The sequence below is a fragment of the Rhinoderma darwinii genome (assembly GCF_050947455.1).
Source record: "Rhinoderma darwinii isolate aRhiDar2 chromosome 2 unlocalized genomic scaffold, aRhiDar2.hap1 SUPER_2_unloc_55, whole genome shotgun sequence".
NCBI classification, from domain to species: domain Eukaryota; kingdom Metazoa; phylum Chordata; class Amphibia; order Anura; family Rhinodermatidae; genus Rhinoderma; species Rhinoderma darwinii.
In genome coordinates, this window is record NW_027461724.1 from 184,884 (window position 1) to 210,938 (window position 26,055).

At 42.7% G+C, this 26,055-nt stretch overlaps 90 pseudogenes; all 90 read right to left on the reverse strand.

The window, feature by feature from the left end:
* Positions 1-26: 26 nt before the first annotated feature.
* LOC142677759 (5S ribosomal RNA) lies at positions 27-145 on the reverse strand (annotated as a pseudogene).
* A 67-nt stretch (positions 146-212) lies between these two features.
* Positions 213-331, reverse strand: LOC142679099 (5S ribosomal RNA; annotated as a pseudogene).
* A 67-nt stretch (positions 332-398) lies between these two features.
* On the reverse strand, positions 399-517 carry LOC142677850 (5S ribosomal RNA; annotated as a pseudogene).
* Positions 518-770: 253 nt separating this feature from the next.
* LOC142678126 (5S ribosomal RNA) lies at positions 771-889 on the reverse strand (annotated as a pseudogene).
* A 67-nt stretch (positions 890-956) lies between these two features.
* On the reverse strand, positions 957-1,075 carry LOC142677883 (5S ribosomal RNA; annotated as a pseudogene).
* Positions 1,076-1,142: 67 nt separating this feature from the next.
* Positions 1,143-1,261, reverse strand: LOC142678349 (5S ribosomal RNA; annotated as a pseudogene).
* A 67-nt stretch (positions 1,262-1,328) lies between these two features.
* LOC142680011 (5S ribosomal RNA) lies at positions 1,329-1,447 on the reverse strand (annotated as a pseudogene).
* A 67-nt stretch (positions 1,448-1,514) lies between these two features.
* Positions 1,515-1,633, reverse strand: LOC142679338 (5S ribosomal RNA; annotated as a pseudogene).
* A 66-nt stretch (positions 1,634-1,699) lies between these two features.
* Positions 1,700-1,818, reverse strand: LOC142678995 (5S ribosomal RNA; annotated as a pseudogene).
* Positions 1,819-1,885: 67 nt separating this feature from the next.
* On the reverse strand, positions 1,886-2,004 carry LOC142677873 (5S ribosomal RNA; annotated as a pseudogene).
* Positions 2,005-2,071: 67 nt separating this feature from the next.
* Positions 2,072-2,190, reverse strand: LOC142680006 (5S ribosomal RNA; annotated as a pseudogene).
* Positions 2,191-2,257: 67 nt separating this feature from the next.
* On the reverse strand, positions 2,258-2,376 carry LOC142679306 (5S ribosomal RNA; annotated as a pseudogene).
* Positions 2,377-2,443: 67 nt separating this feature from the next.
* LOC142679121 (5S ribosomal RNA) lies at positions 2,444-2,562 on the reverse strand (annotated as a pseudogene).
* A 253-nt stretch (positions 2,563-2,815) lies between these two features.
* Positions 2,816-2,934, reverse strand: LOC142678247 (5S ribosomal RNA; annotated as a pseudogene).
* A 67-nt stretch (positions 2,935-3,001) lies between these two features.
* On the reverse strand, positions 3,002-3,120 carry LOC142677769 (5S ribosomal RNA; annotated as a pseudogene).
* A 67-nt stretch (positions 3,121-3,187) lies between these two features.
* LOC142677760 (5S ribosomal RNA) lies at positions 3,188-3,306 on the reverse strand (annotated as a pseudogene).
* A 67-nt stretch (positions 3,307-3,373) lies between these two features.
* LOC142679739 (5S ribosomal RNA) lies at positions 3,374-3,492 on the reverse strand (annotated as a pseudogene).
* Positions 3,493-3,745: 253 nt separating this feature from the next.
* Positions 3,746-3,864, reverse strand: LOC142679841 (5S ribosomal RNA; annotated as a pseudogene).
* Positions 3,865-3,931: 67 nt separating this feature from the next.
* LOC142679013 (5S ribosomal RNA) lies at positions 3,932-4,050 on the reverse strand (annotated as a pseudogene).
* Positions 4,051-4,117: 67 nt separating this feature from the next.
* LOC142678183 (5S ribosomal RNA) lies at positions 4,118-4,236 on the reverse strand (annotated as a pseudogene).
* A 253-nt stretch (positions 4,237-4,489) lies between these two features.
* Positions 4,490-4,608, reverse strand: LOC142678885 (5S ribosomal RNA; annotated as a pseudogene).
* A 67-nt stretch (positions 4,609-4,675) lies between these two features.
* Positions 4,676-4,794, reverse strand: LOC142677766 (5S ribosomal RNA; annotated as a pseudogene).
* Positions 4,795-4,861: 67 nt separating this feature from the next.
* Positions 4,862-4,980, reverse strand: LOC142677758 (5S ribosomal RNA; annotated as a pseudogene).
* A 67-nt stretch (positions 4,981-5,047) lies between these two features.
* On the reverse strand, positions 5,048-5,166 carry LOC142679862 (5S ribosomal RNA; annotated as a pseudogene).
* A 253-nt stretch (positions 5,167-5,419) lies between these two features.
* Positions 5,420-5,538, reverse strand: LOC142677860 (5S ribosomal RNA; annotated as a pseudogene).
* Positions 5,539-5,791: 253 nt separating this feature from the next.
* On the reverse strand, positions 5,792-5,910 carry LOC142679133 (5S ribosomal RNA; annotated as a pseudogene).
* A 253-nt stretch (positions 5,911-6,163) lies between these two features.
* On the reverse strand, positions 6,164-6,282 carry LOC142678061 (5S ribosomal RNA; annotated as a pseudogene).
* A 67-nt stretch (positions 6,283-6,349) lies between these two features.
* Positions 6,350-6,468, reverse strand: LOC142679325 (5S ribosomal RNA; annotated as a pseudogene).
* Positions 6,469-6,535: 67 nt separating this feature from the next.
* LOC142678728 (5S ribosomal RNA) lies at positions 6,536-6,654 on the reverse strand (annotated as a pseudogene).
* Positions 6,655-6,721: 67 nt separating this feature from the next.
* Positions 6,722-6,840, reverse strand: LOC142679145 (5S ribosomal RNA; annotated as a pseudogene).
* A 67-nt stretch (positions 6,841-6,907) lies between these two features.
* LOC142678630 (5S ribosomal RNA) lies at positions 6,908-7,026 on the reverse strand (annotated as a pseudogene).
* Positions 7,027-7,093: 67 nt separating this feature from the next.
* Positions 7,094-7,212, reverse strand: LOC142677870 (5S ribosomal RNA; annotated as a pseudogene).
* Positions 7,213-7,279: 67 nt separating this feature from the next.
* Positions 7,280-7,398, reverse strand: LOC142678718 (5S ribosomal RNA; annotated as a pseudogene).
* Positions 7,399-7,651: 253 nt separating this feature from the next.
* On the reverse strand, positions 7,652-7,770 carry LOC142680012 (5S ribosomal RNA; annotated as a pseudogene).
* Positions 7,771-7,837: 67 nt separating this feature from the next.
* Positions 7,838-7,956, reverse strand: LOC142678868 (5S ribosomal RNA; annotated as a pseudogene).
* Positions 7,957-8,023: 67 nt separating this feature from the next.
* LOC142678927 (5S ribosomal RNA) lies at positions 8,024-8,142 on the reverse strand (annotated as a pseudogene).
* Positions 8,143-8,209: 67 nt separating this feature from the next.
* On the reverse strand, positions 8,210-8,328 carry LOC142678571 (5S ribosomal RNA; annotated as a pseudogene).
* A 67-nt stretch (positions 8,329-8,395) lies between these two features.
* LOC142678048 (5S ribosomal RNA) lies at positions 8,396-8,514 on the reverse strand (annotated as a pseudogene).
* Positions 8,515-8,581: 67 nt separating this feature from the next.
* LOC142679912 (5S ribosomal RNA) lies at positions 8,582-8,700 on the reverse strand (annotated as a pseudogene).
* A 67-nt stretch (positions 8,701-8,767) lies between these two features.
* LOC142678401 (5S ribosomal RNA) lies at positions 8,768-8,886 on the reverse strand (annotated as a pseudogene).
* Positions 8,887-8,953: 67 nt separating this feature from the next.
* On the reverse strand, positions 8,954-9,072 carry LOC142679318 (5S ribosomal RNA; annotated as a pseudogene).
* Positions 9,073-16,259: 7,187 nt separating this feature from the next.
* On the reverse strand, positions 16,260-16,378 carry LOC142678011 (5S ribosomal RNA; annotated as a pseudogene).
* A 67-nt stretch (positions 16,379-16,445) lies between these two features.
* Positions 16,446-16,564, reverse strand: LOC142678200 (5S ribosomal RNA; annotated as a pseudogene).
* A 253-nt stretch (positions 16,565-16,817) lies between these two features.
* LOC142678849 (5S ribosomal RNA) lies at positions 16,818-16,936 on the reverse strand (annotated as a pseudogene).
* A 67-nt stretch (positions 16,937-17,003) lies between these two features.
* Positions 17,004-17,122, reverse strand: LOC142678012 (5S ribosomal RNA; annotated as a pseudogene).
* Positions 17,123-17,189: 67 nt separating this feature from the next.
* Positions 17,190-17,308, reverse strand: LOC142678781 (5S ribosomal RNA; annotated as a pseudogene).
* Positions 17,309-17,375: 67 nt separating this feature from the next.
* LOC142679819 (5S ribosomal RNA) lies at positions 17,376-17,494 on the reverse strand (annotated as a pseudogene).
* Positions 17,495-17,561: 67 nt separating this feature from the next.
* On the reverse strand, positions 17,562-17,680 carry LOC142678622 (5S ribosomal RNA; annotated as a pseudogene).
* Positions 17,681-17,747: 67 nt separating this feature from the next.
* Positions 17,748-17,866, reverse strand: LOC142679831 (5S ribosomal RNA; annotated as a pseudogene).
* A 67-nt stretch (positions 17,867-17,933) lies between these two features.
* On the reverse strand, positions 17,934-18,052 carry LOC142679337 (5S ribosomal RNA; annotated as a pseudogene).
* Positions 18,053-18,119: 67 nt separating this feature from the next.
* On the reverse strand, positions 18,120-18,238 carry LOC142677697 (5S ribosomal RNA; annotated as a pseudogene).
* Positions 18,239-18,305: 67 nt separating this feature from the next.
* On the reverse strand, positions 18,306-18,424 carry LOC142679835 (5S ribosomal RNA; annotated as a pseudogene).
* Positions 18,425-18,491: 67 nt separating this feature from the next.
* On the reverse strand, positions 18,492-18,610 carry LOC142679157 (5S ribosomal RNA; annotated as a pseudogene).
* Positions 18,611-18,677: 67 nt separating this feature from the next.
* On the reverse strand, positions 18,678-18,796 carry LOC142679169 (5S ribosomal RNA; annotated as a pseudogene).
* A 67-nt stretch (positions 18,797-18,863) lies between these two features.
* Positions 18,864-18,982, reverse strand: LOC142678646 (5S ribosomal RNA; annotated as a pseudogene).
* Positions 18,983-19,049: 67 nt separating this feature from the next.
* On the reverse strand, positions 19,050-19,168 carry LOC142678201 (5S ribosomal RNA; annotated as a pseudogene).
* A 253-nt stretch (positions 19,169-19,421) lies between these two features.
* On the reverse strand, positions 19,422-19,540 carry LOC142678782 (5S ribosomal RNA; annotated as a pseudogene).
* A 67-nt stretch (positions 19,541-19,607) lies between these two features.
* On the reverse strand, positions 19,608-19,726 carry LOC142678159 (5S ribosomal RNA; annotated as a pseudogene).
* Positions 19,727-19,793: 67 nt separating this feature from the next.
* Positions 19,794-19,912, reverse strand: LOC142678715 (5S ribosomal RNA; annotated as a pseudogene).
* Positions 19,913-19,979: 67 nt separating this feature from the next.
* Positions 19,980-20,098, reverse strand: LOC142679783 (5S ribosomal RNA; annotated as a pseudogene).
* A 67-nt stretch (positions 20,099-20,165) lies between these two features.
* Positions 20,166-20,284, reverse strand: LOC142678515 (5S ribosomal RNA; annotated as a pseudogene).
* Positions 20,285-20,351: 67 nt separating this feature from the next.
* On the reverse strand, positions 20,352-20,470 carry LOC142679181 (5S ribosomal RNA; annotated as a pseudogene).
* A 67-nt stretch (positions 20,471-20,537) lies between these two features.
* LOC142679193 (5S ribosomal RNA) lies at positions 20,538-20,656 on the reverse strand (annotated as a pseudogene).
* A 67-nt stretch (positions 20,657-20,723) lies between these two features.
* On the reverse strand, positions 20,724-20,842 carry LOC142679813 (5S ribosomal RNA; annotated as a pseudogene).
* A 67-nt stretch (positions 20,843-20,909) lies between these two features.
* LOC142679203 (5S ribosomal RNA) lies at positions 20,910-21,028 on the reverse strand (annotated as a pseudogene).
* A 67-nt stretch (positions 21,029-21,095) lies between these two features.
* Positions 21,096-21,214, reverse strand: LOC142678767 (5S ribosomal RNA; annotated as a pseudogene).
* A 67-nt stretch (positions 21,215-21,281) lies between these two features.
* Positions 21,282-21,400, reverse strand: LOC142678674 (5S ribosomal RNA; annotated as a pseudogene).
* Positions 21,401-21,467: 67 nt separating this feature from the next.
* On the reverse strand, positions 21,468-21,586 carry LOC142678387 (5S ribosomal RNA; annotated as a pseudogene).
* Positions 21,587-21,653: 67 nt separating this feature from the next.
* Positions 21,654-21,772, reverse strand: LOC142678251 (5S ribosomal RNA; annotated as a pseudogene).
* A 253-nt stretch (positions 21,773-22,025) lies between these two features.
* On the reverse strand, positions 22,026-22,144 carry LOC142678837 (5S ribosomal RNA; annotated as a pseudogene).
* A 67-nt stretch (positions 22,145-22,211) lies between these two features.
* On the reverse strand, positions 22,212-22,330 carry LOC142678314 (5S ribosomal RNA; annotated as a pseudogene).
* Positions 22,331-22,397: 67 nt separating this feature from the next.
* On the reverse strand, positions 22,398-22,516 carry LOC142678578 (5S ribosomal RNA; annotated as a pseudogene).
* A 67-nt stretch (positions 22,517-22,583) lies between these two features.
* On the reverse strand, positions 22,584-22,702 carry LOC142678869 (5S ribosomal RNA; annotated as a pseudogene).
* Positions 22,703-22,769: 67 nt separating this feature from the next.
* LOC142678690 (5S ribosomal RNA) lies at positions 22,770-22,888 on the reverse strand (annotated as a pseudogene).
* A 67-nt stretch (positions 22,889-22,955) lies between these two features.
* On the reverse strand, positions 22,956-23,074 carry LOC142678155 (5S ribosomal RNA; annotated as a pseudogene).
* A 67-nt stretch (positions 23,075-23,141) lies between these two features.
* On the reverse strand, positions 23,142-23,260 carry LOC142678946 (5S ribosomal RNA; annotated as a pseudogene).
* A 67-nt stretch (positions 23,261-23,327) lies between these two features.
* Positions 23,328-23,446, reverse strand: LOC142678273 (5S ribosomal RNA; annotated as a pseudogene).
* A 67-nt stretch (positions 23,447-23,513) lies between these two features.
* Positions 23,514-23,632, reverse strand: LOC142678741 (5S ribosomal RNA; annotated as a pseudogene).
* Positions 23,633-23,699: 67 nt separating this feature from the next.
* Positions 23,700-23,818, reverse strand: LOC142679150 (5S ribosomal RNA; annotated as a pseudogene).
* Positions 23,819-23,885: 67 nt separating this feature from the next.
* LOC142678783 (5S ribosomal RNA) lies at positions 23,886-24,004 on the reverse strand (annotated as a pseudogene).
* A 67-nt stretch (positions 24,005-24,071) lies between these two features.
* On the reverse strand, positions 24,072-24,190 carry LOC142679764 (5S ribosomal RNA; annotated as a pseudogene).
* A 67-nt stretch (positions 24,191-24,257) lies between these two features.
* On the reverse strand, positions 24,258-24,376 carry LOC142679913 (5S ribosomal RNA; annotated as a pseudogene).
* Positions 24,377-24,443: 67 nt separating this feature from the next.
* LOC142678211 (5S ribosomal RNA) lies at positions 24,444-24,562 on the reverse strand (annotated as a pseudogene).
* A 67-nt stretch (positions 24,563-24,629) lies between these two features.
* LOC142678202 (5S ribosomal RNA) lies at positions 24,630-24,748 on the reverse strand (annotated as a pseudogene).
* Positions 24,749-24,815: 67 nt separating this feature from the next.
* Positions 24,816-24,934, reverse strand: LOC142678472 (5S ribosomal RNA; annotated as a pseudogene).
* Positions 24,935-25,001: 67 nt separating this feature from the next.
* On the reverse strand, positions 25,002-25,120 carry LOC142678716 (5S ribosomal RNA; annotated as a pseudogene).
* Positions 25,121-25,187: 67 nt separating this feature from the next.
* LOC142678861 (5S ribosomal RNA) lies at positions 25,188-25,306 on the reverse strand (annotated as a pseudogene).
* A 253-nt stretch (positions 25,307-25,559) lies between these two features.
* On the reverse strand, positions 25,560-25,678 carry LOC142678406 (5S ribosomal RNA; annotated as a pseudogene).
* Positions 25,679-25,745: 67 nt separating this feature from the next.
* LOC142678784 (5S ribosomal RNA) lies at positions 25,746-25,864 on the reverse strand (annotated as a pseudogene).
* Positions 25,865-25,930: 66 nt separating this feature from the next.
* LOC142679205 (5S ribosomal RNA) lies at positions 25,931-26,049 on the reverse strand (annotated as a pseudogene).
* Between the last annotated feature and the right edge of the window lie 6 nt (positions 26,050-26,055).

The following is a 26,055-nucleotide window of genomic DNA, read 5'->3' on the forward strand; positions in this document are numbered from 1 at the left end:
AACAAAATCTAAACGACATAATAAAAAGTCAACCGCACCACGGATTCCTAGACAGTCTCCCACACTGGTACTAGCGAGGCCTTAAGCTGTGTAACTTCTGCGATCTGACGAGAGCAGGCACATTCAGCTTAGAATGGCCATTGACGTTAAATGTTTTAATCCATAGTCCTATTTAATCTATTGTGAAACAAAATCTAAACGAAATAATAAAAAGTCAACCGCACCACTGATTCCCAGACAGTCTCCCACACTGGTACTAGCTAGGCCTTAAGCTGTGTAACATCTGCGATCTGACGAGAGCAGGCACATTCAGCTTAGAATGGCCATTGACATTAAATGCTTTAATCCATAGTCCTTTTTAATCGATTGTGAAACAAAATCTAAACGACATAATAAAAAGTCAACCGCACCACGGATTCCCAGACAGTCTCCCACACTGGTACTAGCGAGGCCTTAAGCTGTGTAACTTCTGCGATCTGACGAGTGCAGGCACATTCAGCTTAGAATGGCCATTGACGTTAAAAGCCTTAATCCATAGTCCTATTTAATCTATTGTGAAACAAAATCTAAACGACATAATAAAAAGTCAACCGCACCACGCATTCCCAGACAGTCTCCCACACTGGTACCAGCGAGGCCTTAAGCTGTGTAACTTCTGCGATCTGACGAGAGCACGGACATTCAGCTTAGAATGGACATTGACATTAAATGCTTTAATCCATAGTCCTTTTTAATCGATTGTGAAACAAAATCTAAACGACATAATAAAAAGTCAACAGCACCACGGATTCCCAGACAGTCTCCCACACTGGTACTAGCGAGGCCTTAAGCTGTGTAACTTCTGCGATCTGACGAGAGCAGGGACATTCAGCTTAGAATGGCCATTGACATTAAATGCTTTAATCCATAGTCCTTTTTAATCGATTGTGAAACAAAATCTAAACGACATAATAAAAAGTCAACCGCACCACGGATTCCCAGACAGTCTCCCACACTAGTACTAGCGAGGCCTTAAGCTGTGTAACTTCTGTGATCTGACGAGAGCAGGCACATTCAGCTTAGAATGGCCATTGACATTAAATGCTTTAATCCATAGTCCTTTTTAATCGATTGTGAAACAAAATCTAAACGACATAATAAAAAGTCAACCGCACCACGGATTCCCAGACAGTCTCCCACACTGGTACTAGCGAGGCCTTAAGCTGTGTAACTTCTGCGTTTTGACGAGAGCAGGCACATTCAGCTTAGAATGACCATTGACGTTAAATTCTTTAATCCATAGTCCTATTTAATCTATTGTGAAACAAAATCTAAACGACATAATAAAAAGTCAACCGCACCACGGATTCCCAGACAGTCTCCCACACTGGTACTAGCGAGGCCTTAAGCTGTGTCATTTCTGCGATCTGACGAGAGCAGGCACATTCAGCTTAGAATGGCCATTGACGTTAAATGCTTTAATCCATAGTCCTTTTTAATCGATTGTGAAACAAAATCTAAACGACATAATAAAAAGTTAACCGCACCACGGATTCCCAGACAGTCTCACACACTGGTACTAGTGAGGCCTTAAGCTGTATAACTTCTGCGATCTGACGAGAGCAGGGACATTCAGCTTAGAATGGCCATTGACATTAAAAGCCTTAATCCATAGTCCTATTTAATCTATTGTGAAACAAAATCTAAACAACATAATAAAATTCAACCGCACCACGGATTCCCAGACAGTCTCCCACACTGGTACTAGCGAGGACTTAAGCTATGTAACTTCTGCGTTCTGACGAGAGCAGGCACATTCAGCTTAGAATGGCCATTGACGTTAAATGCTTTAATCCATAGTCCTTTTTAATCGATTGTGAAACAAAATCTAAACAACATAATAAAAAGTCAACCGCACCACTGATTCCCAGACAGTCTCCCACACCGGTACTAGCGAGGCCTTAAGCTGTGTAACTTCTGCGATCTGACGAGAGCAGGCACATTCAGCTTAGAATGGCCATTGACATTAAATGCTTTAATCCATAGTCCTTTTTAATCGATTGTGAAACAAAATCTAAACGACATAATAAAAAGTCAACCGCACCACGGATTCCCAGACAGTCTCCCACACTGGTACTAGCGAGGCCTTAAGCTGGGTAACTTCTGCGATCTGACGAGAGCAGGCACATTCAGCTTAGAATGGCCATTGACGTTAAATGATTTAATCCATAGTCCTATTTAATCTATTGTGAAACAAAATCTAAACAACATAATAAAAAGTCAACCGCACCACGGATTCCCAGACAGTCTCCCACACTGGTACTAGGGAGGCGTTAAGCTGTGTAACTTCTGCGATCTAACGAGAGCAGGCACATTCAGCTTAGAATGGCCATTGACATTAAATGCTTTAATCCATAGTCCTTTTTAATCGATTGTGAAACAAAATCTAAACGACATAATAAAAAGTCAACCGCACCACGGATTCCCAGACAGTCTCCCACACTGGTACTAGCGAGGCCTTAAGCTGTGTAACTTCTGCGATCTGACGAGAGCAGGCACATTCAGCTTAGAATGGCCATTGACATTAAAAGCCTTAATCCATAGTCCTATTTAATCTATTGTGAAACAAAAGCTAAACAACATAATAAAAAGTCAACCGCAAAACGGATTCCCAGACAGTCTCCCACAGTGGTACTAGCGAGGCCTTAAGCTGTGTAACTTCTGCGATCTGACGAGAGCAGGGACATTCAGTTTAGAATGGCCATTGAGATTAAATGCTTTAATCCATAGTCCTTTTTAATCGATTGTGAAACAAAATCTAAACGACATAATAAAAATTCAACCGCACCACGCATTCCCAGACAGTCTCCCACACTGGTACTAGCGAGGCCTTAAGCTGTGTAACTTCTGCGATCTGACGAGAGCAGGCACATTCAGCTTAGAATGGCCATTGACATGAAATGCTTTAATCCATAGTCCTTTTTAATCGATTGTAAAACAAAATCTAAACGACATAATAAAAAGGCAACCGCACCACGGATTCCCAGACAGTCTCCCACACTGGTACTAGCGAGGCCTTAAGCTGTGTAACTTCTGCGATCTGACGAGAGCAGGCACATTCAGCTTAGAATGGCCATTGACATTAAATGCTTTAATCCATAGTCCTTTTTAATCGATTGTGAAACAAAATCTAAACGACATAATAAAAAGTCAACCGCACCACGGATTCCTAGACAGTCTCCCACACTGGTACTAGCGAGGCCTTAAGCTGTGTAACTTCTGCGATCTGACGAGAGCAGGCACATTCAGCTTAGAATGGCCATTGACATTAAATGCTTTAATCCATAGTCCTTTTTAATCGATTGTGAAACAAAATCTAAACGACATAATAAAAAGTCAACAGCACCACGGATTCCCAGACAGTCTCCCACACTGGTACTAGCGAGGCCTTAAGCTGTGTAACTTCTGCGATCTGACGAGAGCAGGCACATTCAGCTTAGAATGGCCATTGACGTTAAATGCTTTAATCCATAGTCCTATTTAATCTATTGTGAAACAAAATCTAAACGACATAATAGAAAGTCAACCGCACCACAGATTCCCAGACAGTCTCCCACACTGGTACTAGGGAGGCGTTAAGCTGTGTAACTACTGCGATCTAACGAGAGCAGGCACATTCAGCTTAGAATGGCCATTGACATTAAATGCTTTAATCCATAGTCCTTTTTAATCGATTGTGAAACAAAATCTAAACGACATAATAAAAAGTCAACCGCACCACGGATTCCCAGACAGTCTCCCATACTGGTACTAGCGAGGCCTTAAGCTGGGTAACTTCTGCGATCTGACGAGAGCAGGCACATTCAGCTTAGAATGGCCATTGACGTTAAATGATTTAATCCATAGTCCTATTTAATCTATTGTGAAACAAAATCTAAACAACATAATAAAAAGTCAACCGCACCACGGATTCCCAGACAGTCTCCCACACTGGTACTAGGGAGGCGTTAAGCTGTGTAACTTCTGCGATCTAACGAGAGCAGGCGCATTCAGCTTAGAATGGCCATTGACATTAAATGCTTTAATCCATAGTCCTTTTTAATCGATTGTGAAACAAAATCTAAACGACATAATAAAAAGTCAACCGCACCACGGATTCCCAGACAGTCTCCCACACTGGTACTAGCGAGGCCTTAAGCTGTGTAACTTCTGCGATCTGACGAGAGCAGGCACATTCAGCTTAGAATGGCCATTGACAATAAAAGCCTTAATCCATAGTCCTATTTAATCTATTGTGAAACAAAAGCTAAACAACATAATAAAAAGTCAACCGCAAAACGGATTCCCAGACAGTCTCCCACAGTGGTACTAGCGAGGCCTTAAGCTGTGTAACTTCTGCGATCTGACGAGAGCAGGGACATTCAGTTTAGAATGGCCATTGAGATTAAATGCTTTAATCCATAGTCCTTTTTAATCGATTGTGAAACAAAATCTAAACGACATAATAAAAATTCAACCGCACCACGCATTCCCAGACAGTCTCCCACACTGGTACTAGCGAGGCCTTAAGCTGTGTAACTTCTGCGATCTGACGAGAGCAGGCACATTCATCTTAGAATGGCCATTGACATGAAATGCTTTAATCCATAGTCCTTTTTAATCGATTGTAAAACAAAATCTAAACGACATAATAAAAAGGCAACCGCACCACGGATTCCCAGACAGTCTCCCACACTGGTACTAGCGAGGCCTTAAGCTGTGTAACTTCTGCGATCTGACGAGAGCAGGCACATTCAGCTTAGAATGGCCATTGACATTAAATGCTTTAATCCATAGTCCTTTTTAATCGATTGTGAAACAAAATCTAAACGACATAATAAAAAGTCAACCGCACCACGGATTCCTAGACAGTCTCCCACACTGGTACTAGCGAGGCCTTAAGCTGTGTAACTTCTGCGATCTGACGAGAGCAGGCACATTCAGCTTAGAATGGCCATTGACATTAAATGCTTTAATCCATAGTCCTTTTTAATCGATTGTGAAACAAAATCTAAACGACATAATAAAAAGTCAACAGCACCACGGATTCCCAGACAGTCTCCCACACTGGTACTAGCGAGGCCTTAAGCTGTGTAACTTCTGCGATCTGACGAGAGCAGGCACATTCAGCTTAGAATGGCCATTGACGTTAAATGCTTTAATCCATAGTCCTATTTAATCTATTGTGAAACAAAATCTAAACGACATAATAAAAAGTCAACCGCACCACAGATTCCCAGACAGTCTCCCACACTGGTACTAGGGAGGTGTTAAGCTGTGTAACTACTGCGATCTAACGAGAGCAGGCACATTCAGCTTAGAATGGCCATTGACATTAAATGCTTTAATCCATAGTCCTTTTTAATCGATTGTGAAACAAAATCTAAACGACATAATAAAAAGTCAACCGCACCACGGATTCCCAGACAGTCTCCCACACTGGTACTAGCGAGGCCTTAAGCTGGGTAACTTCTGCGATCTGACGAGAGCAGGCGCATTCAGCTTAGAATGGCCATTGACGTTAAATGATTTAATCCATAGTCCTATTTAATCTATTGTGAAACAAAATCTAAACAACATAATAAAAAGTCAACCGCACCACGGATTCCCAGACAGTCTCCCACACTGGTACTAGGGAGGCGTTAAGCTGTGTAACTTCAGCGATCTAACGAGAGCAGGCGCATTCAGCTTAGAATGGCCATTGACATTAAATGCTTTAATCCATAGTCCTTTTTAATCGATTGTGAAACAAAATCTAAACGACATAATAAAAAGTCAACCGCACCACGGATTCCCAGACAGTCTCCCACACTGGTACTAGCGAGGCCTTAAGCTGTGTAACTTCTGCGATCTGACGAGAGCAGGCACATTCAGCTTAGAATGGCCATTGACATTAAAAGCCTTAATCCATAGTCCTATTTAATCTATTGTGAAACAAAATCTAAACAAAATAATAAAAAGTCAACCGCAAAACGGATTCCCAGACAGTCTCCCACAGTGGTACTAGCGAGGCCTTAAGCTGTGTAACTTCTGCGATCTGACGAGAGCAGGGACATACAGTTTAGAATGGCCATTGACATTAAATGCTTTAATCCATAGTCCTTTTTAATCGATTGTGAAACAAAATCTAAACGACATAATAAAAAGGCAACCGCACCACGGATTCCCAGACAGTCTCCCACACTGGTACTAGCGAGGCCTTAAGCTGTGTAACTTCTGCGATCTGACGAGAGCAGGGACATTCAGCTTAGAATGGCCATTGACATTAAAGGCTTTAATCCATAGTCCTTTTTAATTGATTGTGAAACAAAATCTAAACGACATAATAAAAACTCATCCGCACCACAGATTCCCAGACAGTCTCCCACACTGGTACTAGCGAGGCCTTAAGCTGTGTAACTTCTGCGATCTGACGAGAGCAGGGACATTCAGCTTAGAATGGCCATTGACATTAAAGGCTTTAATCCATAGTCCTTTTTAATCGATTGTGAAACAAAATCTAAACGACATAATAAAAATTCAACCACACCACGGATTCCCAGACAGTCTCCCACACTGGTACTAGCGAGGCCTTAAGCTGTGTAACTTCTGCGTTCTGACGAGAGCAGGAACAGTCAGCTTAGAATGGCTATTGACGTTAAATGCTTTAATCCATAGTCCTATTTAATCTATTGTGAAACATAATCTAAACTACATAATAAAAAGTCAACCGCACCACGGATTCCCAGACAGTCTCCCACACTGGTACTAGCGAGGCCTTAAGCTGTGTAACTTCTGCGATCTGACGAGAGCAGGCACATTCAGCTTAGAATGGCCATTGACATTAAATGCTTTAATCCATAGTCCTATTTAATCTATTGTGAAACAAAATCTAAACGACATAATAAAAAGTCAACCGCACCACGGATTCCCAGACAGTCACCCACACTGGTACTAGCGAGGCGTTAAGCTGTGTAACTTCTGCGATCTAACGAGAGCAGGCACATTCAGCTTAGAATGGCCATTGACATTAAATGCTTTAATCCATAGTCCTTTTTAATCGATTGTGAAACAAAATCTAAACGACATAATAAAAAGTCAAACGCACCACGGATTCCCAGACAGTCTCCCACACTGGTACTAGCGAGGCCTTAAGCTGTGTAACTTCTGCGATCTGACGAGAGCAGGCACATTCAGCTTAGAATGGCCATTGACATTAAAAGCCTTAATCCATAGTCCTATTTAATCTATTGTGAAACAAAATCTAAACAACATAATAAAAAGTCAACCGCACCACGCATTCCCAGACAGTCTCCCACACTGGTACCAGCGAGGCCTTAAGCTGTGTAACTTCCGCGATCTGACGAGAGCAGGGACATTCAGCTTAGAATGGCCATTGACATTAAAGGCTTTAATCCATAGTCCTTTTTAATCGATTGTGAAACAAAATCTAAACGACATACTAAAAACTCAACCGCACCACAGATTCCCAGACAGTCTCCCACACTGGTACTAGCGAGGCGTTAAGCTGTGTAACTTCTGCGATCTAACGAGAGCAGGCACATTCAGCTTAGAATGGCCATTGACATTAAATGTGTTAATCCATAGTCCTTTTTAATCGATTGTGAAACAAAATCTAAACGACATAATAAAAAGTCAACCGCACCACGGATTCCCAGACAGTCTTCCACACTGGTACTAGCGAGGCCTTAAGCTGTGTAACTTCTGCGTTCTGACGAGAGCAGGCACATTCAGCTTAGAATGGCCATTGACGTTAAATTCTTTAATCCATAGTCCTATTTAATCTATTGTGAAACAAAATCTAAACGACTTAATAAAAAGTCAACCGCACCACGGATTCCCAGACAGTCTCCCACACTGGTACTAGCAAAGCCTTAAGCTGTGTAACTTCTGCGATCTGTCGAGAGCAGGCACATTCAGCTTAGAATGGCCATTGACATTAAATGCTTTAATCCATAGTCCTTTTTAATCGATTGTGAAACAAAATCTAAACGACATAATAAAAATTCAACCGCACCACAGATTCCCAGACAGTCTCCCACACTGGTACTAGCGAGGCCTTAAGCTGTGTAAGTTCTGCGATCTGACGAGAGCAGGCACATTCAGCTTAGAATGGCCATTGATGTTAAATGCTTTAATCCATAGTCCTATTTAAGCTATTGTGAAACAAAATCTAAACGACATAATAAAAAGTCAACCGCACCACGGATTCCCAGACAGTCTCCTACACTGGTACTAGCGAGGCGTTAAGCTGTGTAACTTCTGCGATCTAACGAGAGCAGGCACATTCAGCTTAGAATGGCCATTGACATTAAATGCTTTAATCCATAGTCCTTTTTAATCGATTGTGAAACAAAATCTAAACGACATAATAAAAAGTCTACCGCACCAAGGATTCCCAGACAGTCTCCCACACTGGTACTATCGAGGCCTTAAGCTGTGTAACTTCTGCGATCTGACGAGAGCAGGTACATTCAGCTTAGAATGGCCATTGACATTAAATGCTTTAATCCATAGTCCTTTTTAATCGATTGTGAAACAAAATCTAAACGACATAATAAAAAGTCAACCGCACCACGGATTCCCAGACAGTCTCCCACACTGGTACTAGCGAGGCCTTAAGCTGTGTAACTTCTGCGATCTGACGAGAGCAGGGACATTCAGCTTAGAATGGCCATTGACATTAAATGCTTTAATACATAGTCCTTTTTAATCGATTGTGAAACAAAATCTAAACGACATAATAAAAAGTCAACTGCACCACGGATTCCCAGACAGTCTCCCACACTGGTATTAGCGAGGCCTTAAGCTGTGTAACTTCTGCGATCTAACGAGAGCAGGCACATTCAGCTTAGAATGGCCATTGACATTAAATGCTTTAATCCATAGTCCTTTTTAATCGATTGTGAAACAACATCTAAACGACATAATAAAAAGGCAGCCGCACCACGGATTCCCAGACAGTCTCCCACACTGGTACTAGCGAGGCCTTAAGCTGTGTAACTTCTGCGATCTGACTAGAGCAGGCACATTCAGCTTAGAATGGCCATTGACATTAAAAGCCTTAATCCATAGTCCTATTTAATCTATTGTGAAACAAAATCTAAACAACATAATAAAAAGTCAACCGCACCACGGATTCCCAGACAGTCTCCCACACTGGTACTAGCGAGGCCTTAACCCCTTCCCGCTCCTTGACGTACTATTACGTCATGGCAGCTCTATCGTTCGCGCTCCATGCCGTAATAGTACGTCTTGCAGTTAGAACAGCGGTGCGCGCGCCCGGCGCGTTCATGCGCTGTGATAGCTGCTGTTTCTGACAGCAGGCTATCACGGCATAATGGGACGGGACCATTTACTATGGTCCCGCCTCGCCGATCGCCGCTATTGGCTAGTCAGTGAGTAACTAGCCAATAGCAGCGATCGGTCTCATTCAGCACAGCAGTGCTCGAGCCCGGCGTTCCTGAGCTGTGATAGCTGCTGTTTCTGACAGCATGCTATCACAGCATAATGGGCCGGGACCATTTACTATGGTCCCGCCTCGCCGATCGCCGCTATTGGCTAGTCAGTGAGTAACTAGCCAATAGCAGCGATCATTCTCGTCACTTCCTCTCTCTGACCTCACATCCTGCTGCAACCGCCCTGAACGCCCTGTTGGAGTTAGCGAGGCGTTGAGATCGGTTGTGAGCAGAGAGTCAGAGAGAAAAGAAGTGAAAAAAAGTGAAAAAAAGTTTCTAAAACAACGTTTTTTTTGCTTCCCACCACCCAATCCACTACCCACTCCTGTTCCCTTCCTCTTTGAGTTCTACCCACGTTTTTTGGTCAGTGATCTCCTATCACTGACCACTTTTCAGTTTTCAGGACCACATTTCTTGGTCCCTGGGGATTTTTTTTTCATTTTTTTCTATATAAAACATAAAACAAAAAAAAAAATATAAAAAGAAAAAAAGAAACAAAAAAAAATAGTTAGTTTAGCCAATTTTGAAAATTTAACTGGTTAGTTTAGTATTAGCCCCTTCCCGCTCCTTGACGTACTATTACGTCATGGCAGCTCTATCGTTCGCGCTCCATGCCGTAATAGTACGTCTTGCAGTTAGAACAGCGGTGCGCGCGCCCGGCGCGTTCATGCGCTGTGATAGCTGCTGTTTCTGACAGCAGGCTATCACGGCATAATGGGACGGGACCATTTACTATGGTCCCGCCTCGCCGATCGCCGCTATTGGCTAGTCAGTGAGTAACTAGCCAATAGCAGCGATCGGTCTCATTCAGCACAGCAGTGCTCGAGCCCGGCGTTCCTGAGCTGTGATAGCTGCTGTTTCTGACAGCATGCTATCACAGCATAATGGGCCGGGACCATTTACTATGGTCCCGCCTCGCCGATCGCCGCTATTGGCTAGTCAGTGAGTAACTAGCCAATAGCAGCGATCATTCTCGTCACTTCCTCTCTCTGACCTCACATCCTGCTGCAACCGCCCTGAACGCCCTGTTGGAGTTAGCGAGGCGTTGAGATCGGTTGTGAGCAGAGAGTCAGAGAGAAAAGAAGTGAAAAAAAGTGAAAAAAAGTTTCTAAAACAACGTTTTTTTTGCTTCCCACCACCCCATCCACTACCCACTCCTGTTCCCTTCCTCTTTGAGTTCTACCCACGTTTTTTGGTCAGTGATCTCCTATCACTGACCACTTTTCAGTCTTCAGGACCACATTTCTTGGTCCCTGGGGATTTTTTTTTCATTTTTTTCTATATAAAACATAAAACAAAAAAAAAAATATAAAAAGAAAAAAAAGAAACAAAAAAAAATAGTTAGTTTAGCCAATTTTGAAAATTTAACTGGTTAGTTTAGTATTAGGGTTAGTTAGTGTCAGGGAACCGTCAAAAAGCGTAGTTAGGTATAGTGTCAGGGAATTTAGCGTCAGGAATCGGTCACCGTAGATAGGCTTAGCGTTAGGGATCCATCACCGTAGTTAGGTTTAGCGTCAGGGAAGCTCGGAATAATTAGATAGGTTTAGTGTCAGGCACCCGTCACCGTAGTTAGGTTTAGTGTCAGGGAAGCTTGAAATAATCTAGATAGGTTTAGTGTCAGGGAATCGTCGCCGTAGTTAGGTTTAGCGTTAGGGAAGTCCACATAAAATTTAGTTAGGTTTAGTGTTAGGAACCCTCGCCCTAGTTAGCTTTAGTGTCAGGGAAGTCCACTTGCTCTCTAAAAACAAAACACACATTTGTGCTAGTTGTGCTATCCTATTGCTCCCAGTTAGGGATTTATTTTTTTGCAGTATATAAATTTTGTCTTCGCACAACAAGCATGTCCCAACGGACATTTACTGCTGAAGAGGCGTATGCATTTCTGGCCTCCGACACAGACTCGTCGGATGGCGATACACTATTTTATTTGTCTACCTCCTCATCCAGCGATGAAGAGGAGGGACCCCCTAGGAGACGCCCCAGGACCACCACCATAGTAGAAATCCCTGAGAGAAGTGACCCCACAACAAGTGATACCCCTGAGCGAAGTGACCCCATTTGGACGCCCACACCAGACCATTATGAACCCCAAATCCCTGAGTACACGGGCAGCCCAGGCATCAAATTTAACACGGCAGGGTTCAGTGAGATGGACTTTTTCAAGTTCTTCTTCACTGATAACTTTATAGAGCTAATGGTCACCCAGACTAATTTATATGCCCAACAGTATATCACCAAGAACCCCAACTCATTTTATGCCCAATCCCAGAGGTGGACTCCTGTAAACGCAGCAGAGTTGGGCAAGTTCTGGGGACTGCTCTTGAACATGGGGCTTCTAAAAAAGCCATCCATTAGGACCTACTGGAGCACGGACATCCTATACCACACCCCGATGTACCGTATGGCCATGTCCAGGATGCGTTATGAGGCAATACTTTGCTTCCTACATTATGCCGATAATGAGCAGTGCCCACCCCGAGATGACCCCAGTTTTGACCGTTTATATAAACTGAGACCCCTATTAGACCATTTCAGTGCCCGGTTTGCCCAAGCATACACCCCCGAGAAGTGTATTTCCATTGATGAGTCCCTGGTACATTTTAAAGGGAGGCTTCAATTCCGCCAATACCTGCCAAGTAAGAGGGCAAGGTATGGCGTGAAGTTGTATAAGCTGTGCGAGAGTGCATCAGGGTATACATATAAATTCAGGATATATGAAGGGAAGGACAGCAGTATTCAGCCCCCAGAATGCCCCCCCTTACTGGGAATTAACGCAAAAATTGTGTGGGATTTGGTGCACCCACTGCTGGACCAGGGTTACCACCTCTACCTGGATAATTTTTATACCAGCGTCCCGCTCTTCAAGTGCCTCGCTTCCAGAAGGACTGCGGCATGCGGCACTGCTAGAAAAAATCTTAGAGGCCTCCCTAAAACACTGCTTGGGCAAACACTCAGAAGGGGTGAGAGCAGGGCACATTCTAGTAGCAACATATTGTGTGTCAAGTACAAGGACAAGAGAGATGTCCTTGTATTGACAACAATACATGGCCACACCAGTACCCATGTACCTGTACGAGGTACCAGTACAGAGACCCCCAAACCAGATTGCATCCTGGACTACAATAGGTACATGGGAGGGGTGGACTTGTCAGATCAAGTCCTGAAGCCCTACAGCGCTACGCGGAAATCGAGGGTGTGGTATAAGAAGCTGGCCGTGCACATCATACAGATGGCATTGTACAATGCGTACGTGCTACGTCGATGTGCAGGCCAGAGGGGAACTTTCCTGGAATTTCAAGATCTAATCTTTAGGGACCAGGAAGGGGGGGCACCCAGTACTTCTGGAAGCGAGGCCACACGCATCGTACCAGGGCAACACTTTCCAGGAGAAGTTCCCCAAACTGGCAAGAAGGGAAAAAGTCAAAAGAGGTGCAAAGTGTGCTATAAGAGGGGGATAAGGAAGGACACAACATACCAATGCGACACGTGTCCCGAAAAACCAGGGCTCTGTATGAAAGATTGTTTTAAAATTTACCATACATCCCTTGATTTTTAATTTACCCTGATGCACTCCGCACAGCTTATCCCCCTCATCTTTCCCTTTTGAGCCCTGCCATGTGCCCAAGCAGCAAATAACAGCCACATGTAGGGTATTGCCGTACCCGGGAGAACCCACATTACAATTTATGGGGTGTATGTCTCCGGTGGCACATGCTGGGCACAATATATCGGACACTGAAATGGCATATATGTATAGGAAATTGCAAATCTCACTTTGCACCATCTACTGCGCATTACCTTTTACACAATAACTGTTGGGTCAAAATGCTCACTACACTCTAGATGAATGTCTTAAGGGGTGTAGTTTTTAAAATGGGTTCACTTCTCGGGGGTTTCAACTGTACTGGTACCTCAGGGGTTCTGCCTACATGACTTAGCACCAGAAAAGCTCCAGTAGGCTAAATGGTGGTCCTTCCCTTCTGAGCCCTGTCGTGTGCCCAGGCAGCTAATAACAGCCACATGTAGGGTATTGCCGTACCCGGGAGAACCCACATTACAATTTATGGGGTGTATGTCTCCAGTGGCACATGCTGGGCACAATATATCAGACACTGAAATGGCATATATGCATAGGAAATTGCAAATCTCACTTTGCACCATCTGCTGCGCATTACCTTTTACACAATAACTGTGGGGTCAAAATGCTCACTACACCACTAGATGAATGTCTTAAGGGGTGTAGTTTTTAAAATGGGGTCACTTCTCGGGGGTTTCAACTGTACTGGTACCTCAGGGGTTCTGCCTACATGACTTAGCACCAGAAAAGCTCCAGTAGGCTAAATGGTGGTCCTTCCCTTCTGAGCCCTGTCGTGTGCCCAGGCAGCTAATAACAGCCACATGTAGGGTATTGCCGTACCCGGGAGAACCCACATTACAATTTATGGGGTGTATGTCTCCAGTGGCACATGCTGGGCACAATATATCAGACACTGAAATGGCATATATGCATAGGAAATTGCAAATCTCACTTTGCACCATCTGCTGCGCATTACCTTTTACACAATAACTGTGGGGTCAAAATGCTCACTACACCACTAGATGAATGTCTTAAGGGGTGTAGTTTTTAAAATGGGGTCACTTCTCGGGGGTTTCAACTGTACTGGTACCTCAGGGGTTCTGCCTACATGACTTAGCACCAGAAAAGCTCCAGTAGGCTAAATGGTGGTCCTTCCCTTCTGAGCCCTGTCGTGTGCCCAGGCAGCTAATAACAGCCACATGTAGGGTATTGCCGTACCCGGGAGAACCCACATTACAATTTATGGGGTGTATGTCTCCAGTGGCACATGCTGGGCACAATATATCAGACACTGAAATGGCATATATGCATAGGAAATTGCAAATCTCACTTTGCACCATCTGCTGCGCATTACCTTTTACACAATAACTGTGGGGTCAAAATGCTCACTACACCACTAGATGAATGTCTTAAGGGGTGTAGTTTTTAAAATGGGGTCACTTCTCGGGGGTTTCAACTGTACTGGTACCTCAGGGGTTCTGCCTACATGACTTAGCACCAGAAAAGCTCCAGTAGGCTAAATGGTGGTCCTTCCCTTCTGAGCCCTGTCGTGTGCCCAGGCAGCTAATAACAGCCACATGTAGGGTATTGCCGTACCCGGGAGAACCCACATTACAATTTATGGGGTGTATGTCTCCAGTGGCACATGCTGGGCACAATATATCAGACACTGAAATGGCATATATGCATAGGAAATTGCAAATCTCACTTTGCACCATCTGCTGCGCATTACCTTTTACACAATAACTGTGGGGTCAAAATGCTCACTACACCACTAGATGAATGTCTTAAGGGGTGTAGTTTTTAAAATGGGGTCACTTCTCGGGGGTTTTAACTGTACTGGTACCTCAGGGGCTTCTGCCTACATGACTTAGCACAAGAAAAGCTCCAGTAGGCCAAATGGTGGTCCTTTCCTTCTGAGTCCTGCCATGGGCCCAAACATCAGTTTATCACCACAAATGGGGTATTGCCGCACTCAGGACAAATTGGGCAACAAAATGGGGTGTTTTATTCCTTGTGAAAATAAGAAATTTTGAACAAAAATTACATCTTAATGGAAAAAAATATCATTTTTTTAATTCACAGCCCAATTCAAATAGGTGCTGTGAAAAAACGGTGTGGTCAAAATGATAACAACAACCATAAATGAATTCCTTGAGGGGTCTAGTTTCCAAAATGGGGTCACTTCTGGTGGGTTTCCATTGCTTTCATACCTCAACACCTCTTCAAACCTGGCATGCTGCCTAAAATATATTCTAATAAAAAAGAGGCCTCAAAATGCACTAGGTGCTCCTTTGTTTCTGAGGCTTGTGTTTTATTCCACGAGCGCACTAGAGCCACATGTGGGACATTTCTAAAAACTGCAGAATCTGGACAATACATATTTAGTAGTATTTCTCTGGTAAAATCTTCTGTGTTACAGAAAAAAATGGAATAATATTGAAATTCAGCAAGAAAAATGAAATTTGCAAATTTCACCTCCACATTGCTTTAATTCCTGTGAAATGCCTGAAGGGTTAAAAAACTTTCTAAATGCTGTTTTGAATACTTTGAGGGGTCTAGTTTTTAAAATGGGGTGTTTTATGGGGGTTTCTAATACATAGGCCCCTCAAAGCCACTTCAGAACTCAAGAGGTACCTTAAAAAAAAGGCTTTTGAAATTTTCTTAAAAATATGAGAAATTGCTGTTTATGTTCTAAGCCTTGTAACGTCCAAGAAAAATAAAAGAATGTTAAAAAAACGATGCCAATCTAAAGTAGACATATGGGAAATGTGAACTAGTAACTATTTTGGGTGGTATAACCGTCTGTTTTACAAGCAGATGCATTTAAATTCTGAAAAATGCAATTTTTTCAAAATTTTCTCTAAATTTTGCAATTTTTCACCAATAAACACTGAATATATCGACCAAATTTTACCACGAACATGAAGCCCAAAGTGTCACGAGAAAACAATCTCAGAATCGCTTGGATAGGTTTAAGCATTCCGACGTTATTACCACATAAAGTGAAATATGTCAGATTTGAAAAATGGGCTCTGAGCCTTAAGGCCCAAACTAGGCTGCGTCCTTAAGGGGTTAAGCTGTGTAACTTCTGCGATCTGACGAGAGCAGGGACATTCAGCTTAGAATGGCTATTGACATCAAATGCTTTAATCCATAGTCCTTTTTAATCGATTGTGAAACAAAATCTAAACGACATAATAAAAATTCAACCGCACCACGGATTCCCAGACAGTCTCCCACACTGGTACTAGCGAGGCCTTAAGCTGTGTAACTTCTGCGATCTGACGAGAGCAGGCACATTCAGCTTAGAATGGCCATTGACGTTAAATTCTTTAATCCATAGTCCTATTTAATCTATTGTGAAACAAAATCTAAACGACATAATAAAAAGTCAACCGCACCACGGATTCCCAGACAGTCTCCCACACTGGTACTAGCAAAGCCTTAAGCTGTGTAACTTCTGCGATCTGACGAGAGCAGGCACATTCAGCTTAGAATGGCCATTGACATTAAATGCTTTAATCCATAGTCCTTTTTAATCGATTGTGAAACAAAATCTAAACGACATAATAAAAATTCAACCGCACCACGGATTCCCAGACAGTCTCCCACACTGGTACTAGCGAGGCGTTAAGCTGTGTAACTTCTGCGATCTAACGAGAGCAGGCACATTCAGCTTAGAATGGCCATAGACATTAAATGCTTTAATCCATAGTCCTTTTTAATCGATTGTGAAACAAAATCTAAACGACATAATAAAAAGTCAACCGCACCACGGATTCCCAGACAGTCTCCCACACTGGTACTAGCGAGGCCTTATGCTGTGTAACTTCTGCGATCTGACGAGAGCAGGGACACTCAGCTTAGAATGGCCATTGACATCAAATGCTTTAATCCATAGTCCTTTTTAATCGATTGTGAAACAAAATCTAAACGACATAATAAAAATTCAACCGCACCACGGATTCCCAGACAGTCTCCCACACTGGTACTAGCGAGGCCTTAAGCTGTGTAACTTCTGCGATCTGACGAGAGCAGGCACATTCAGCTTAGAATGGCCATTGACGTTAAATGCTTTAATCCATAGTCCTATTTAATCTATTGTGAAACAAAATGTAAACAACATAATAAAAAGTCAACCGCACCACGGATTCCCAGACAGTCTCCCACACTGGTACTAGCGAGGCGTTAAGCTGTGTAACTTCTGCGATCTAACGAGAGCAGGCACATTCAGCTTAGAATGGCCATTGACATTAAATGCTTTAATCCATAGTCCTTTTTAATCGATTGTGAAACAAAATCTAAATGACATAATAAAAAGTCAACCGCACCACGGATTCCCAGACAGTCTCCCACACTGGTACTAGCGAGGCCTTAAGCTGTGTAACTTCTGCGTTCTGACGAGAGCAGGCACATTCAGCTTAGAATGGCCATTGACGTTAAATTCTTTAATCCATAGTCCTATTTAATCTATTGTGAAACAAAATCTAAACGACATAATAAAAAGTCAACCACACCACGGATTCCCAGACAGTCTCCCACACTGGTACTAGCAAAGCCTTAAGCTGTGTAACTTCTGCGATCTGACGAGAGCAGGCACATTCAGCTTAGAATGGCCATTGACATTAAATGCTTTAATCCATAGTCCTTTTTAATCGATTGTGAAACAAAATCTAAACGACATAATAAAAAGTCAACCGCACCACGGATTCCCAGACAGTCTCCCACACTGGTACTAGCGAGGCCTTAAGCTGTGTAACTTCTGCGTTCTGACGAGAGCAGGCACATTCAGCTTAGAATGGCCATTGACGTTAAATTCTTTAATCCATAGTCCTATTTAATCTATTGTGAAACAAAATCTAAACGACATAATAAAAAGTCAACCGCACCACGGATTCCCAGACAGTCTCCCACACTGGTACTAGCAAAGCCTTAAGCTGTGTAACTTCTGCGATCTAACGAGGGCAGGCACATTCAGCTTAGAATTGCCATTGACATTAAATGCTTTAATCCATAGTCCTTTTTAATCGATTGTGAAACAAAATCTAAACGACATAATAAAAAGTCAACCGCACCACGCATTCCCAGACAGTCTCCCACACTGGTACTAGCGAGGCCTTAAGCTGTGTAACTTCTGCGATCTGACGAGAGCAGGGACATTCAGCTTAGAATGGCCATTGACATTAAATGCTTTAATACATAGTCCTTTTTAATCGATTGTGAAACAAAATCTAAACGACATAATAAAAAGTCAACCGCACCACGGATTCCCAGACAGTCTCCCACACTGGTACTAGCGAGGCCTTAAGCTGTGTAACTTCTGCGATCTAACGAGAGCAGGCACATTCAGCTTAGAATGGCCATTGACATTAAATGCTTTAATCCATAGTCCTTTTTAATCGATTGTGAAACAACATCTAAACGACATAATAAAAAGTCAACCGCACCACGGATTCCCAGACAGTCTCCCACACTGGTACTAGCGAGGCCTTAAGCTGTGTAACTTCTGCGATCTGACGAGAGCAGGCACATTCAGCTTAGAATGGCCATTGACATTAAAAGCCTTAATCCATAGTCCTATTTAATCTATTGTGAAACAAAATCTAAACAACATAATAAAAAGTCAACCGCACCACGGATTCCCAGACAGTCTCCCACACTGGTACTAGCGAGGCCTTAAGCTGTGTAACTTCTGCGATCTGACGAGAGCAGGCACATTCAGCTTAGAATGGCCATTGACGTTAAATGCTTTAATCCATAGTCCTATTTAATCGATTGTGAAACAAAATGTAAACGACATAATAAAAAGTCAACCGCAACACGGATTCCCAGACAGTCTCCCACACTGGTACTAGCGAAGCCTTAAGCTGTGTAACTTCTGCGTTCTGACGAGAGCAGGCACATTCAGCTTAGAATGGCCATTGACGTTAAATTCTTTAATCCATAGTCCTATTTAATCTATTGTAAAACAAAATCTAAACGACATAATAAAAAGTCAACCGCACCACGGATTCCCAGACAGTCTCCCACACTGGTACTAGCAAAGCCTTAAGCTGTGTAACTTCTGCGATCTGACGAGAGCAGGCACATTCAGCTTAGAATGGCCATTGACATTAAATGCTTTAATCCATAGTCCTTTTTAATCGATTGTGAAACAAAATCTAAACGACATAATAAAAATTCAACCGCACCACAGATTCCCAGACAGTCTCCCACACTGGTACTAGCGAGGCCTTAAGCTGTGTAACTTCTGCGATCTGACGAGAGGAGGCACATTCAGCTTAGAATGGCCATTGACGTTAAATGCTTTAATCCATAGTCCTATTTAATCTATTGTGAAACAAAATCTAAACGACATAATAAAAAGTCAACCGCACCACGGATTCCCAGACAGTCTCCCACACTGGTACTAGCGAGGCGTTAAGCTGTGTAACTTCTGCGATCTAACGAGAGCAGGCACATTCAGCTTAGAATGGCCATTGACATTAAATGCTTTAATCCATAGTCCTTTTTAATCGATTGTGAAACAAAATCTAAACGACATAATAAAAAGTCTACCGCACCAAGGATTCCCAGACAGTCTCCCACACTGGTACTAGCGAGGCCTTAAGCTGTGTAACTTCTGCGATCTGACGAGAGCAGGTACATTCAGCTTAGAATGGCCATTGACATTAAAAGCCTTAATCCATAGTCCTATTTAATCTATTGTGAAACAAAATCTAAACAACATAATAAAAAGTCAACCGCACCACGGATTCCCAGACAGTCTCCCACACTGGTACTAGCGAGGCCTTAAGCTGTGTAACTTCTGCAATCTAACGAGAGCAGGCACACTCAGCTTAGAATGGCCATTGACATTAAATGCATTAATCCATAGTCCTTTTTAATCGATTGTGAAACAAAATCTAAACGACATAATAAAAAGTCAACCGCACCACTGATTCCCAGACAGTCTCCCACACTGGTACTAGAGAGGCCTTAAGCTGTGTAACTTCTGCGATCTGACGAGAGCAGGCACATTCAGCTTAGAATGGCCATTGACATTAAATGCTTTAATCCATAGTCCTTTTTAATCGATTGTGAAACAAAATCTAAACGACATAATAAAAAGTCAACCGCACCACGGATTCCCAGACACTCTCCCACACTGGTACTAGCGAGGCCTTAAGCTGTGTAACTTCTGCGATCTGACGAGAGCAGGCACATTCAGCTTAGAATGGCCATTGACATTAAATGCTTTAATCCATAGTCCTTTTTAATCGATTGTGAAACAAAATCTAAACGACATAATAAAAAGTCAACCGCACCACGGATTCCCAGACAGTCTCCCACACTGGTACTAGCGAGGCCTTAAGCTGTGTAACTTCTGCGATCTGACGAGAGCAGGCACATTCAGCTTAGAATGGCCATTGACATTAAATGCTTTAATCCATAGTCCTTTTTAATCGATTGTGAAACAAAATCTAAACGACATAATAAAAAGTCAACCGCACCACGGATTCCCAGACAGTCTCCCACACTGGTACTAGCGAGGCCTTAAGCTGTGTAACTTCTGCGATCTGACGAGAGCAGGCACATTCAGCTTAGAATGGCCATTGACATTAAATGCTTTAATCCATAGTCCTTTTTAATCGATTGTGAAACAAAATCTAAACGACATAATAAAAAGGCAACCGCACCACGGATTCCCAGACAGTCTCCCACACTGGTACTAGCGAGGCCTTAAGCTGTGTAACTTCTGCGATCTGACGAGAGCAGGTACATTCAGCTTAGAATGGCCATTGACATTAAATGCTTTAATCCATAGTCCTTTTTAATCGATTGTGAAACAAAATCTAAACGACATAATAAAAATTCAACCGCACCACGGATTCCCAGACAGTCTCCCACACTGGTACTAGCGAGCCCTTAAGCTGTGTAACTTCTGCGATCTGACGAGAGCAGGCACATTCAGCTTAGAATGGCCATTGACGTTAAATGCTTTAATCCATAGTCCTTTTTAATCGATTGTGAAACAAAATCTAAACGACATAATAAAAAGACAACCGCACCACGGATTCCCAGACAGTCTCCCACACTGGTACTAGAGAGGCCTTAAGCTGTGTAACTTCTGCGTTCTGACGAGGGCAGGCACATTCAGCTTAGAATGGCCATTGACGTTAAATGCTTTAATCCATAGTCCTATTTAATCTATTGTGAAACAAAATCTAAACGACATAATAAAAAGTCAACCGCACCACGGATTCCCAGACAGTCTCCCACACTAGTACTAGCGAGGCGTTAAGCTGTGTAACTTCTGCGATCTAACGAGAGCAGGCACATTCAGCTTAGAATGGCCATTGACATTAAATGCTTTAATCCATAGTCCTTTTTAATCGATTGTGAAACAACATCTAAACGACATAATAAAAAGTCAACCGCACCACGGATTCCCAGACAGTCTCCCACACTGGTACTAGCGAGGCCTTAAGCTGTGTAACTTCTGCGATTTGACGAGAGCAGGCACATTCAGCTTAGAATGGCCATTGACATTAAAAGCCTTAATCCATAGTCCTATTTAATCTATTGTGAAACAAAATCTAAACAACATAATAAAAAGTCAACAGCACCACGGATTCCCAGACAGTCTCCCACACTGGTACTAGCGAGGCCTTAAGCTGTGTAACTTCTGCGATCTGACGAGAGCAGGGACATTCAGCTTAGAATGGCCATTGACATTAAATGCTTTAATACATAGTCCTTTTTAATCGATTGTGAAACAAAATCTAAACGACATAATAAAAATTCAACCGCACCACGGATTCCCAGACAGTTTCCCACACTGGTACTAGCGAGGCCTTAAGCTTTGTAACTTCTGCGTTCTGACGAGAGCATGCACATTCAGCTTAGAATGGCCATTGACGTTAAATGCTTTAATCCATAGTCCTATTTAATCTATTGTGAAACAAAATCTAAACGACATAATAAAAAGTCAACCGCACCACGGATTCCCAGACAGTCTCCCACACTGGTACTATCAAAGCCTTAAGCTGTGTAACTTCTGCGATCTGTCGAGAGCAGGCACATTCAGCTTAGAATGGCCATTGACATTAAATGCTTTAATCCATAGTCCTTTTTAATTGATTGTGAAACAAAATCTAAACGACATAATAAAAAGTCAACCGCACCACGGATTCCCAGACAGTCTCCCACACTGGTACTAGCGAGGCCTTAAGCTGTGTAACTTCTGCAGTCTGACGAGAGCAGGCACATTCAGCTTAGAATGGCCATTGACAATAAATGCTTTAATCCATAGTCCTATTTAATCTATTGTGAAACAACATCTAAACAACATAATAAAAAGTCAACCGCACCACGGATTCCCAGACAGTCTCCCACACTGGTACTAGCGAGGCCTTAAGCTGTGTAACTTCTGCGATTTGACGAGAGCAGGCACATTCAGCTTAGAATGACCATTGACATTAAAAGCCTTAATCCATAGTCCTATTTAATCTATTGTGAAACAAAATCTAAACAACATAATAAAAAGTCAACCGCACCACGGATTCCCAGACAGTCTCCCACACTGGTACTAGCAAAGCCTTAAGCTGTGTAACTTCTGCGATCTGTCGAGAGCAGGCACATTCAGCTTAGAATGGCCATTGACATTAAATGCTATAATCCATAGTCCTTTTTAATTGATTGTGAAACAAAATCTAAACGACATAATAAAAAGTCAACCGCACCACGGATTCCCAGACAGTCTCCCACACTGGTACTAGCGAGGCCTTAAACTGTGTAACTTCTGCAGTCTGACGAGAGCAGGCACATTCAGCTTAGAATGGCCATTGACATTAAATGCTTTAATCCATAGTCCTTTTTAATCGATTGTGAAACAAAATCTAAACAACATAATAAAAAGTCAACCACACCACGGATTCCCAGACAGTCTCCCACACTGGTACTAGCGAGGCCTTAAGCTGTGTAACTTCTGCGATCCGACGAGAGCAGGCACATTCAGCTTAGAATGGCCATTGACATTAAATGCTTTAATCCATAGTCCTTTTTAATCGATTGTGAAACAAAATCTAAACGACATAATAAAAATTCAACCGCACCACGGAATCCCAGACAGTCTCCCACACAGGTACTAGCGAGGCCTTAAGCTGTGTAACTTCTGCGATCTGATGAGAGCAGGCACATTCAGCTTAGAATGGCCATTGACGTTAAATGCTTTAATCCATAGTCCTATTTAATCTATTGTGAAACAAAATCTAAACGACATAATAAAAAGTCAACCGCACCACGGATTCCCAGACAGTCTCCCACACTGGTACTAGCGAGACCTTAAGCTGTGTAACTTCTGCGATCTGACGAGAGCAGGGACATTCAGCTTAGAATGGCCATTGACGTTAAATGCTTTAATCCATAATCCTATTTAATCTATTGTGAAACAAAATCTAAACGACATAATAAAAAGTCAAATGCACCACGGATTCCCAGACAGTCTCCCACACTGGTACTAGCGAGGCCTTAAGCTGTGTAACTTCTGTGATCTGACGAGAGCAGGCACATTCAGCTTAGAATGGCCATTGACATCAAATGCTTTAATCCATAGTCCTTTTTAATCGATTGTGAAACAAAATCTAAACGACATAATAAAAATTCAACCGCACCACGGATTCCCAGACAGTCTCCCACAGTGGTATTAGCGAGGCCTTAAGCTGTGTAACTTCTGCGATCTGACGAGAGCAGGCACAATCAGCTTAGAATGGCCATTGACGTTAAATGCTTTAATCCACAGTCCTATTTAATCTATTGTGAAACAAAATCTAAACGACATAATAAAAAGTCAACCGCACCACGGATTCCCAGACAGTCTCCCACACTGGTACTAGCGAGGCGTTAAGCTGTGTAACTTCTGCGATCTAACGAGAGCAGGCACATTCAGCTTAGAATGGCCATTGACATTAAATGCTTTAATCCATAGTCCTTTTTAATCGATTGTGAAACAACATCTAAACGACATAATCAAAAGTCAACCGCACCACGGATTCCCAGACAGTCTCCCACGCTGGTACTAGCGAGGCCTTAAGCTGTGTAACTTCTGCGATCTGACGAGAGCAGGCACATTCAGCTTAGAATGGCCATTGACATTAAAAGCCTTAATCCATAGTCCTATTTAATCTATTGTGAAACAAAATCTAAACAACATAATAATAAGTCAACCGCACCACGGATTCCCAGACAGTCTCCCACACTGGTACTAGCGAGGCCTTAAGCTGTGTAACTTCTGCGATCTGACGAGAGCAGGGACATTCAGCTTAGAATGGCCATTGACATTAAATGCTTTAATACATAGTCCTTTTTAATCGATTGTGAAACAAAATCTAAACGACATAATAAAAATTCAACCGCACCACGGATTCCCAGACAGTTTCCCACACTGGTACTAGCGAGGCCTTAAGCTGTGTAACTTCTGCGTTCTGACGAGAGCAGGCACATTCAGCTTAGAATGGCCATTGACGTTAAATGCTTTAATCCATAGTCCTATTTAATCTATTGTGAAACAAAATCTAAACGACATAATAAAAAGTCAACCGCACCACGGATTCCCAGACAGTCTCCCACACTGGTACTAGCAAAGCCTTAAGCTGTGTAACTTCTGCGATCTGACGAGAGCAGGCACATTCAGCTTAGAATGGCCATTGACATTAAATGCTTTAATCCATAGTCCTTTTTAATTGATTGTGAAACAAAATCTAAACGACATAATAAAAAGTCAACTGCACCATGGATTCCCAGACAGTCTCCCACACTGGTACTAGCGAGGCCTTAAGCTGTGTAACTTCTGCGGTCTGACGAGAGCAGGCACATTCAGCTTAGAATGGCCATTGACATTAAATGCTTTAATCCATAGTCCTTTTTAATCGATTGTGAAACAAAATCTAAACGACATAATAAAAAGTCATCCGCACCACGGATTCCCAGACAGTCTCCCACACTGGTACTAGCCAGGCCTTAAACTGTGTAACTTCTGCGATCTGACGAGAGCAGGTACATTCAGCTTAGAATGGCCATTGACATTAAAAGCCTTAATCCATAGTCCTATTTAATCTATTGTGAAACAAAATCTAAACGACATAATAAAAAGTCAGCCGCACCACGGATTCCCAGACAGTCTCCCACACTGGTACTAGCGAGGCCTTAAACTGTGTAACTTCTGCGATCTGACGAGAGCAGGCACATTCAGCTTAGAATGGCCATAGACATTAAATGCTTTAATCCATAGTCCTTTTTAATCGATTGTGAAACAAAATCTAAACGACATAATAAAAAGTCAACCACACCACGGATTGCCAGACAGTCTCCCACACTGGTACTAGCGAGGCCTTAAGCTGTGTAACTTCTGCGATCCGACGAGAGCAGGGACATTCAGCTTAGAATGGCCATTGACATTAAATGCTTTAATCCATAGTCCTTTTTAATCGATTGTGAAACAAAATCTAAACGACATAATAAAAATTCAACCGCACCACGGATTCCCAGACAGTCTCCCACACTGGTACTAGCGAGGCCTTAAGCTGTGTAACTTCTGCGATCTGACGAGAGCAGGCACATTCAGCTTAGAATGGCCATTAACGTTAAATGCTTTAATCCATAGTCCTATTTAATCTATTGTGAAACAAAATCTAAACGACATAATAAAAAGTCAACCGCACCACGGATTCCCAGACAGTCTCCCACACTGGTACTAGCGAGGCGTTAAGCTGTGTAACTTCTGCGATCTAACGAGAGCAGGCACATTCAGCTTAGAATGGCCATTGACATTAAATGCTTTAATCCATAGTCCTTTTTAATCGATTGTGAAAAAAATCTAAACGACATAATAAAAAGTCAACCGCACCACGGATTCCCAGACAGTCTCCCACACTGGTACTAGCGAGGCCTTAAGCTGTGTAACTTCTGCGATCTGACGAGAGCAGGCACATTCAGCTTAGAATGGCCATTGACGTTAAA